At 41.2% G+C, this 11539-nt stretch overlaps 1 non-coding gene across 1 annotated transcript; it reads left to right on the top strand.

Moving 5' to 3' along the window:
* The first annotated feature begins 10823 nt into the window (after positions 1 to 10823).
* On the top strand, positions 10824 to 10905 carry Trnas-cga (transfer RNA serine (anticodon CGA)). The gene has a single exon. It is a non-coding gene; the product is annotated as a tRNA-Ser (tRNA).
* The last annotated feature ends 634 nt before the right edge of the window (positions 10906 to 11539 follow it).

Here is an 11539-nt window from a genome sequence, read left to right on the forward strand (position 1 = left end):
CAATTGATACGCCCATACTTTGCATTGAAGATTGTAGGAACGAACCCCAATCTAAGATAATCTGGATTTTCATGGATTTTCTCCTTCATGAACAGATCGAAATGTACAGAGGAATTGATGTAGTCAGGAAAACAAACACGGTTGGGAATATACGAAGAAGGATCAACCTGCATGGAGATGAATTCATGATATGAACTCATGAATCCGGAGTGAAAATTTAGCTCGATCAGCTGCTCAAAATTTCCGATCACCAATGGGTTCATAACCTTACACCGGATGAAGAACCGAAGAGATAATAAATTGAAGCGATCTTTTAGTGGGAGTACGCCTGCCAAAACCTCGAGGCTCATGGTATGCGTTGAGGGCATACATCCCAACGCGATACGGAGACAAAGATACTGAATTCGCTCGAGTTTAATGAGGTGTGTTTTGGCAGCTGATTGAAAACAGAAACTGCCATACTCCATCACTGAGAGAATAGTTGTTCGATACAACATAATAAGATCTTCGGGATGGGCTCCCCACCAGGTGCCGGTAATTGTACGGAGAAAGTTTATTCTTTGTTGACATTTTTTACTCAGATACCTAATATGGGCCCCCCAAGTACATTTGGAGTCGAACCAGACCCCAAGATACTTGAATGACATAGCATGAGTGATCGGTTTACCCAAAAGTTGAAGCTTTGGTTTTGCTGGTCTATGCTTCCTAGAAAAAACCACCATCTCTGTTTTCTCCGTGGAGAATTCGATCCCTAGCCCAATGGCCCAGGTTGAAAAATTGTTCAAAGTATCTTGTAAGGTTCCTTGCAGGTCGGATTCGTTTGATCCTACGACAGACACCACTCCATCAAGTGGAGGCGATCTGGCGTAGTGGTAACATCCATACCTCTCACGCAGAGATCACGAGTTCAATTCTCACTCCCGACATTCTTCCAAAAATGGAAATAAAAGTGACGAACCAGCCGAAATGTGTTGAAAGTCACTATAATAGAGAAAAAAAAAAAAAAAACCCTCCATCATCTGCAAGTTGTCTTAGGCTGCAATTTTGTGTAAGGCAATTGTCGATGTCGCTTACATAGAAGTTGTACAAAAGGGGGCTTAAACATGAGCCCTGGGGGAGGCCCATGTAAGAGACCCGACTTACTGCCGAATCTCCGTGAGAAAAGTTCAAATGTTTCTCACAAAGCAAGTTATATAACATATTATTCAATAGAGGCGGCAGACCCCGAGAGTGTAATTTGTCTGACAAAACCTCTATTGAAACAGAATCAAAGGCCCCCTTTATGTCCAAGAATACTGAAGCCATTTGTTTTTTTTCGGCGTAAGCCATTTGAATTTCTGAAGAAAGCAACGCAAGACAATCATTCGTCCCCTTGCCCTTGCGGAACCCATATTGTGTATCTGAGATTAAGCCATTCGTTTCAACCCATCGATCAAGGCGAAACAAGATCATTTTCTCCAACAATTTCCGTATAAAAGACAGCATTGCTATTGGGCGGTACGAATTGAAGTCGGACGCGGGTTTTCCGGGTTTTTGAATAGCTATAACTCGTACTTGTCTCCAATCATCTGGAACAATATTATGCTCCAGAAACCGATTGAATAAGTTCAACAAGCGATGTTTCGCCACATCAGGGAGATTTTTCAGCAAGTTGAACTTAATTCTATCCGATCCCGGAGCAGAATTGTTACATGAAAGGAGAGCAAGAGAGAATTCTACCATCGAAAACTCGGAATCAAGATCGCACCTATCTTGTGGTATATCTCGAACAATTTTTTGCACAGGAGCGGAATCAGGACAAACCTTCCGTGCAAAATTCAAAATCCATCGATGTGAATATTCTTCGCTTTCATTCGTTGAAGAGCGATTTCTCATGTTTCGAGCCACTTTCCATAATTTTTTCATTGACGTTTCTCGTGACAAACCTCCCACGAAATTTCGCCAATAAGCACGTTTTTTCCCTTTGATCAAGTTTTTAAATTGATTTTCAAGGTCCAAATACGTCTGAAAATTTTCAGGGGTTCCACGTTTCCGAAAAGCTTTAAATGCATTCGATTTTTCTACATAAAGCTTGAAACATTGGCTATCCCACCATGGATTGGGAGGCCTTCGACGAATAGTGGAACCTGGGATGGGTTTCGTTTGAGCGCGAACCGCGCTGTCATAGATCAAACGAGAAAGGAAGTTATACTCCTCCAATGGAGGTAAACCATCTCTGGAATTGATGGCTAGAGCAATCGCGTCCGAATATTTTTTCCAGTCAATGTGTCTTGTGAGGTCATATGCCATGTTTATAGATTCAGAAGAATTCGACCCAATGGTGATGGAAATTTTGATTGGCAAGTGATCACTACCGTTGGGGTCCTGGATTACATTCCACTTGCAATCTAACGATAGTGAATTCGAGCAAAGCGAGAGGTCAAGAGCACTTGGGTTAGCAGGAGGTTTAGGCACACGTGTTGTTTCCCCAGTGTTCAAAACGGTCATATTGAAGTTGTTACAAAGGTCATATATCAACAATGAACGATTGTCGTCGTACTGTTCCCCCCAGGCAGTTCCGTGAGAGTTGAAGTCTCCCAAGATCAATCGTGGCTCAGGAAGGAGTGAGCACATGTCATCAAGTTGTTTGCGGCTAACCGCAGCTCTCGGAGGCCAATACAAGCTGACAATACAGAGGTCTTTGCCTCTGATGTTTGCATGACAAGCAACAGCTTCGATCCCTCCAATAGGTGGAAGGTCAATTCTAAAAAATGAGTGGCACTTATTTATCCCCAAAAGCACCCCTCCGTATCTATCATCACGGTCCAAGCGTATAACATTAAAATCGTGGAAAGAGATATCATCTCGCGAAGAAAGCCAAGTTTCGGACAGAGCAAAAACATCACAATTGAAGTTATGAATTAAAAATTTGAATGTATCCAATTTAGGGATAAGACTACGACAATTCCACTGAAAAACAGTGATATCTCCGACCTCTCTATCTAAATTAGACATCAAGAGAGATAATCATTGCAAGGAGGGGCCATGTTTGCATCAATTGCTGTAAAATTGTCTTTAATACTGGAAGCATTGAGATGACAAGGGTTCTGATGGAGTCGGAAACATTAAAACACTTGAAGATTTGATCCAAAAGGTCAGACAACTTTATAAATCCCGATTGAAGTTGAGCTGGACGGAAAAATAGGGACAGTTGGGGTTTTTGATGTCCCCTCGAGTGCTGGGTCGTTCGAAGGTGAACTATTCCCACGGAAGCCAGGAGGAACCTGATTTTGCTTGTCCGCTGCACTCGATTTCTTAGGCAAGCTAACTGGGGGTATCACCGGGGGGACTTGTTCTTGAACTTTGGGAGTGGTCACATTTTTGCGCCGGGGATTCCCTTTGAAAATAAACGGTGTGCCCCCGCTAGCTGTGTCCGCTTCCATTTCATCAACTGGCAACGTGGAAAAGCTATTGTGTGTTGAGATTGGTTGTTGTTGTTGTTGGGCCTGTGGAGAAGCGCCCTTTAAAATTTCCGCAAAAGTGCGCTTCGAGCGTTCCTTTAAAGAGCGCTTCTGTTTCTCCCAGCGACTCTTGTAAGTTTCACAAGCTGAGAGCGCGTGTGGGGATCCTCCGCAATATGGACACTTATGCTCAGTCGCACTGCAGGATTTCCCCTCATGTTGCTCTCCGCAAGTGGCACAGCGCTCCTTGTTGGCACAATAATCTGAAGTCAGTTGGTCACACTGACTTGCATTTGTTGCAAGTCATGGGCTTTGGCACGAAGAGTCGCACAGGTAGTCTCAATTTGTCCACCATAACGTAGTCAGGGAGGGCGGCACCAGCAAAGGTGACTCGAAACGAGTCTGACGGCGTAAATTTAGTTTGGTCCCCATCATGGGAGAGTTTCCCGAGTTGGCGACAGTCCAAGATCTTTACTTCCATTGAGGGAAGCTTCTTGAACTTGCCTTTTCCTTCTTTTTTTATTTGTTCGCTCGTCAGACCCGTTTCAGTTATCACCCCCTCAATTTCTACGTTATGGGAGGGTATAAATGTTCTATATTCGAGAGTGAAGTGTTGGTCAGCAACAATCTCGTTTGCGTGTTTCCGTTCATTCACGACAACCCGCAATTTGTTCGGTCTAACCCTGCGAATTTCAGATACAGAAGTGTATCTGGCCAGATCTTTCATGATCTGAATCACGTTAAGGCTTTTTCCTTTTGGTTTTGGCCGGAGGAAAACAACCCACGGGCTAGTTCCAGGTGCATCTTCTGGATAAACTCTGACACGTGGAGCGGAAACAACAGAGGGAGAAGACGAGGACGAGGATTGGATTGGATCGGAAACATCAGAAGGGGGAAGCGAAATCGATGATGGGAGAGGGGGAGTGGAAGTAACAGTCGGTTCAGAAGGGAGACTTGCTATTTTCTTAGAGGGGGGCTTGGAAGGATGAGCAGATTTGTCCCCAGAAGAATTATCTTCTTTTTGAGGGACTCGTTTATGTTTTTTCCCAGATCTTAAATGGGATTCATTATCGGAGATCTCCATCTCTGGAGATCCTCCACTATCCTCCATTTTACAAAAATGTCTGTCTTATTTCTAATATATTATTGATTTTAACAATATTCTCGAAAAAAAAAAATAACAAAACAAAAATAAATTATGATAATAATATTAAACAATGAACAAATGAGTTGAATAATAACATTAATATTAAATATCACATCAAATTGTAGAAATTCGCCCAGTAGACCGATCCTTTTGAAAATTTTAGACAGTAAAATAAAAACTATTAAACAACTTTTGGCATTTTCTTTTTATTCATATTTCGAGCCCAAGCCCGGATGCTCGCACCTTCCTCTTTACCCCGTCCATAAGGTTCTGTACAACGTCAGGTTGTAGTTTTTTTTAACAGAAATCCATTTTCTCTTGAAGTCCGCCTCCGATTTGACAACTTTTGGGTTTTTCCGGAGGGCCTGCTTCATAACCGCCCAATATTTCTCTATTGGGCGAAGCTCCGGCGCATTGGGCGGGTTCATTTCCTTTGGCACGAAGGTGACCCCGTTGGCTTCGTACCACTCCAACACGTCCTTTGAATAGTGGTACGAAGCGAGATCCGGCCAGAAGATGGTCGGGCCCTCGTGCTGCTTCAAAAGTGGTAGTAAGCGCTTCTGTAGGCACTCCTTAAGGTAAACCTGCCCGTTTACCGTGCCGGTCATCACGAAGGGGGCGCTCCGCTTTCCGCAAGAGCAGATCGCTTGCCACACCATGAACTTTTTGGCAAACTTGGATAGTTTCTGCTTGCGAATCTCCTCCGGAACGCTGAATTTGTCCTCTGCGGAGAAGAACAACAGGCCCGGCAGCTGACGAAAGTCCGCTTTGACGTAGGTTTCGTTGTCTATTACCAGGCAATGCGGCTTCGTCAGCATTTCGGTGTACAGCTTCCGGGCTCGCGTCTTCCCCACCATGTTTTGCCTTTCGTCGCGGTTAGGAGCCTTCTGAACCTTGTATGTACGCAGGCCCTCCCGCTGCTTGGTCCGCTGGACGAATGAACTTGACAAATTCAGCTTATTGGCGACATCCCGGACCGAACTTCTCGGATCACGTCTAAACTGCTTAACTACGCGCTTGTGATCTTTTTCACTGACGGAGCATCCATTTTTGCCGTTCTTCACCTTCCGGTCGATGGTTAGGTTCTCGAAGTATCGTTTTAGTACTCTGCTGACCGTGGATTGGACGATTCCCAGCATCTTACCGATGTCCCGATGTGACAACTCCGGATTCTCGAAATGAGTGCACAAGATTAATTCACGACGCTCTTTTTCGTTCGACGACATTTTTCCAAATTTACGAAAAATTGACAGTGAAGCATGGCCAACGTGATCTATACACTCTTATCTGATTATAAGCGAAAGCTGAAGATATAATTCCTAAAAATTAAATTTCTACAGCGTTTTTTCCGTGATGCAATTTGATGTGACACACCCTTTAGGTTAGGTCATTTTTTCAACCACGGTATTACAAAAGTTGTAAATTTTGAGTGCTATGTCTCTGAAAAATACTCATTTTTCACAGCCGCAGGCCTATCTGAAACGATCATAACAACCACTAGAAATCGCCAGTTCTATTGATTCCATCGTTCATTCTGTCGAAATTGGTCTCACACGCGATGATACCGAGCAAGAAGCATTTTTTTATCGACATCCAAGTGAAACATAAAGATGATCAATCACGTGTCAATCGGTAGTGCCCGATTTGGCAGCGAAGCGTGCTCCCGAATAAAATATTCATTGGGATATTTTGTGACTTTTATGAATGCAGAGTACACACCATTCTGCACCGGGGGCTTCCTTCGTGTGGGGTCGAATGTCGCATTTCAGACTCGTTTTTACAACCGCGACGCGAACCGCAGCCGCGTGCTCGCGCTATTTCAATTGGCTCGAAAAAATCAAATTATGCGTTTGGCTTCCATTTTTCACATTTTGGGCTCCACAGGATTTGCTCGCTGTGGAATTGTCCGCGACGTGCGCCGCAACTAACGGAGCCCGGTATCTCCTTGGAGTGGAACAAAGAGGAAAACTTGGTTGTTGAGTTGATGTATTTTTATGAATGATTTATGCTGCGGAATGCGATAAAGTTTATGCTAAATTTTCCGATGGTTTTCTTTTTTTTACCGTCAGCCAGAAACTGTCACTTCTACAAGTGCCGCCTTTTTCTGGGGTAATTGTTCTCGGTGCTTCAAATGTGGGGTTTATGATGATGAGCTTCACACATTTGTTTCCTTTGAAATGGTAGAACTTGTATTTAAATTACATTCGAGGCTGACTCCACCAAATCAAAGCGAAGTTCGGAATAGTTCACTAAAGTCTTGCACCGCCCAAACCGCAAACACAAAAGAGCGAGCCGAGTTGTGTTTCGCGGCCGCTGAAAAATGGCGTTCTTTTTAAAATGTGACAGGATCTGCCGTGCCGTGACTGGTGGAAATTCCGACAACGCGAGTAGTGGGTGAAATGGATGGGAAAAAGCTTTACCATTACCATCATCAGTAAGGCTCAAAGGTTGCTGTCGAAAAGTTTTTGGCGCTAGGCAGTCGTCATACTTTATCTTCAATCACCTAGATTTACGTTGATTTCTGCGCTATTTCCCCGCTGTGGGAATTGGGGCTGTCAGAACTCCTCCGTTCATCCGCAGCCTTTTGTGGCTTGGTGAGTGGATTCAGTCGTTTTGATTAAGTCGTTACACGCGGATAGTTATGATTGGTATTAGATCGGTAACAAAGTTTTATTGTCGTTCTGATGTTATTCTTTGGAATCCTAAACAATTGTTTGTAAATAAATGACACAAACAAACATCTGCAAGCGTTGGTCATCAGCAATAACCACTTAAATAATGGCAAATTGATTGCAAAAACCTCTACACTTTTGAGTCGTTTAATCTGCTTATTATTTGACGACTTCTGGGAACCATACACCGCCATCAATATTCTAATTTGATTAACACTTCTCGGAGAACATCTAGCCGTTCGTGGATGCACGAGGAGGAATAGGGACCGCTGAAAGACATCAAGTGGTCGCTACAAAGTTGCTAATAGTGAATACATTGTTCTCATCGCTGAGGTCCGAATTCGAAATGCCATATCGGTTCGCCGCGTATGCAACGCTGGGGTTCCCGATTCGATCATTGCCGGTTCGACACCATCTCTTCGAGCGGGGCAGAAGAAACCTGCAAGTCCCAGACAGGTTCAATGTCTGCTATATGGTTTATGGCGATTTTTTTTCTTCTTCTGTCACCAATGACCAGTCCAGTCCGGAATGCTTGCCGAGAGCGAGTGAGACAGGTCGCTGGAATCTTTCATGGAGGTGGAAAATCGAAGAAAGCTCGCACGGTTGTTGTTGCGTCCGGCGCGACATGCGTCACCGGTCCGAGATCCGTTACTAATAGCGATGTTTGCTCGAACGTTTGCTGACTCGTTAAGTAGCGGGTTCAGAGTGGCTGTGGTGATGATGGATTGTGCGAAATTGGTAATGCATTCTCTGCTTCACGTGATAGCTTGTCACTCAAGCATCTGTCGTGGAATGCAAGGCATCTGGCCGGAAATTCTGGAATCAAGGGTTTGTATGTTTGTTCGATTGCGATTATAGAGACTGTGGACCATTATTAACATTATTTTCTCTCTACTTGCTACTAGATTAACTTATTTACAATCTCTGTCCAATCATCAATCAGATTATAAATTGTACAGGGTCTTTCAGATTAAACGCTCACGCAAAAAAATCAAATAGCTCCTTATAAAATTTTTCACTCCGTCGATGGTAACACTGCATTCCCCACTTCGGGACGATAATATTCGGCTACTCGTTCAGTCTGATCGGATGGTTTTTAGTGTCTAGATGTACAATTTACAAGAACGTGTATTTTTAGTGAAATCGTATTACTCGGGCAACCGAAGCCTTAATGTAACTTTGTCCTCTTATGGTAAGAATTTCAACATTTCTCGTCGTCGATTACTTCCTCTGGAGGTACGTGAAGGGCTGTTGCTATGTTAATAGGCCACAAAATTTGGAGGAACTTGAAGACAGCAGCATAACTCGGATTTTCAACAGCATCGAAATCGTTATGTTGTGCATGTTGCGCATGAAGAATTTTGTTCACCGTTTAAATCGCGTTATCGAAAAAAGGAGTGGTCACATCGAAAATGTCCTAAAATAAGCTTTATTCTCGTTTTTTTTAAAATAAAAATCGGCTCACTTTTGTAGAAGTTATTAAAATTTGTTGCGTGAGCATTTGATCTGAAAGACGCTTTATTATTTGCGCTTTTTTTTATATAACTTGAAAATGGTAACTTATAAAAAATAAGCCCCATGAGAGACTTTCGACGAATTCACACTTAAATTTTTAATTGGACCTACCTGTTTTGATCCATTCTCTTCATCGACATTCTCTACCGTTAATAATTGAGGTGCTCAGAAGGAAAGGGGTGTAAGTGGTTTGATCGATTTCTCTTTATCAACTTTGTTTTTAGTTAATAACTCAACTGCAAAAACGTTCCAATTTGAGTTTGCTATAGAATCCGATAGATAAGGTTCTGACCTATCTTCTACATTGTCAAATACAGCTGGGAATGTGTTCGCAGCTAAGTTATGACCAAAAGAGAGAGTCGATGTGGAGAAATCGATGATGTCACACACACCCCTTCCATTTCAAGCCCCTCAATTCAGAGGTAAAAACATTTCCTGATGTGTTCGCCAATCAGGAGTGTAGAGGGAAACCTCGTTTATCAAACCATATAGCAAAACTGGCGCAAAATATTTTTGCAAGGCAAGGTATTTTTGCAAGAGAAAGTCAATGGAGAGAATCGATCAAAATAGATTTGTCAAATTTAAAAAGGTAAGCATGAATTTTAGTCTGACGTTTCATCGTTGATTCATAAGAACCAATTATGAATTTTCTTATTTTTCCTACATTAAAAAAAGCATTTTAAGAATTTGCTATTCTATTTTTCTGTGTTACTGAACATTTTTAGGCAATCTTCTTAACTTGAATAGATTTTAGCTGTTGTTTACTATGTAGTAACAAAAAGCACAGGACTATTACAATTCCTCGTTTGTTGTGGTATATGAGTGAAATCCAATTTTGAGATACATTTGTTTATTTGTTCAACGGCCCAGTCATAAGGTTCTCGTGAAGTTTTGATGGTATTTCCATTATATCTGACACGACTTTTTTTTATTTAATTTATTTTTATAGATTATAGATTATTTGATTTTTTAATTTTGCTATGAACAAGACGGCTCCTTTTGATGAAACGAGTGTAGGGGAAAAGGGGGGAATTTGGACCACCTAAGCAAATCGCCTAATATTTTCAAACCAATACGGTTTCAATAAAAAATGTCACATTGTATACTGAGCTACACTTGTTTTCTCTCAATAAATAATGTTTAATCATTATATAAAGCTTCAATCCACAAAATATATCATAAAATAAAAGAGATGATTTTTGAACATTAAAATTTGATGCGGGGTGATTTGGACCGTCTGTGGGGTGATTTGGTCTAGTGTGTGTTTCATCGAAAAAAACATACTTATGTTTATGTAAAGTATTTTGGGATAATGTTACAATCAGTAACAATGATTTGATATCGATACCAGGTGTTTTGGCCAAATTCCAGACCAGAAAAGTTGAATTGACACCATCTCGAATTCTGCATGAATCTTTTCACTGTTGGTCGAGCATTTTCAAACACTTTTGATGCTTGGTAAAAGAAAATTCGTTCTCGATTGCCTGCGTTGCTCTTTCAAGCTCCTCCTTCTTCCAACGTTGTCTGTCCATCCTATGTTTGTAATTCAGCGGCATCTGGAATCAATTAGACCAAAGAAAAGTCTCAAACCTGTAGGACCAATTCACCCCACAGAAACGTGTCCATGTCACCCCACACAACATGCAAAAATCAAAATGCAATTATTTTCATTTATTGTTATCAAACTTACAGTTTCGCTACATCAAATTGTTCCTCTTCTGTAGGCAAACAGAACTTTACTGCACAATACACGAAAAGTTCGTTTAATTAACGGGAAAAACCTTAAAACCAGTATCGGAAATATGACATTATTAAAAATCCAAGTTGAGCCGTAATTTTTGAGATAAAGGGCTGGTCCAAATCACCCCATATGACCAAATCACCCCGTGTTACCCTACTGTTGCTTGAAAATTATTACTATTATAACCCTGAGCTGAATGTGATGAATGAACAATTTCTCAAAATGTTGCATATTTCTATGGATTACCCTTGTGTCTAGATATGTTCAGTTTGAAAAAAATCAGAATATCGGATAATTCAAACCAACATGCAGTCGTGGCCGAGTGGTTAAGGCGTCTGACTCGAAATCAGATTCCCTCTGGGAGCGTAGGTTCGAATCCTACCGGCTGCGAACTTTTTTCTGTTTAAACATCAATATAAAATGGGTATTGTTCTTTATACAAATATCTTTTTGTTCGTTTCCAGAAAACTATAATATTCCCCATAATCAATCGCTCTGTAGGTAACCGGCTACCAAAGTATTGTTGAGAGGAAATGAAACTGATTGATTGCAGATTAAACACAATCAAAATAGTTTTGCAATCAGTTATTCAAAGCAATTTGCCTAATTTCACTGTTACTATACTTTTTGTAAACATTTCCTGTACAATCATTCTTCAATCAATTTAATAAAAATATACTGTAAAAAATCCTCTACAGGTCAAACCTCGTTGCGCTTACTTTTTTTTAATAATTCGTTTATTTTTACAGGCTCAGTTACGTAAGTTTAAAGGAGCCGAATTCTTAAATATGTTTTTAAAACTATATATATATACAAACAATTTTCTTAAATCTATGGTTAGTAATGTGGGAAACCGATTACTCGCGGTGGACTCGAGTTTAGAAGGGTGACATAATTTTTCAGGAAAAGGATGGGATATAAGGAAATTATTACAATGTTGGTAATCACACACACTCAATTCTTAAATCTATTCGTATATCTATTGTGAATTTACATTTCAACTTGTTCTCCTGATTAAAGCAAG

This window comes from Toxorhynchites rutilus, chromosome 2, assembly GCF_029784135.1.
Source record: "Toxorhynchites rutilus septentrionalis strain SRP chromosome 2, ASM2978413v1, whole genome shotgun sequence".
Lineage (NCBI taxonomy): Eukaryota > Metazoa > Arthropoda > Insecta > Diptera > Culicidae > Toxorhynchites > Toxorhynchites rutilus.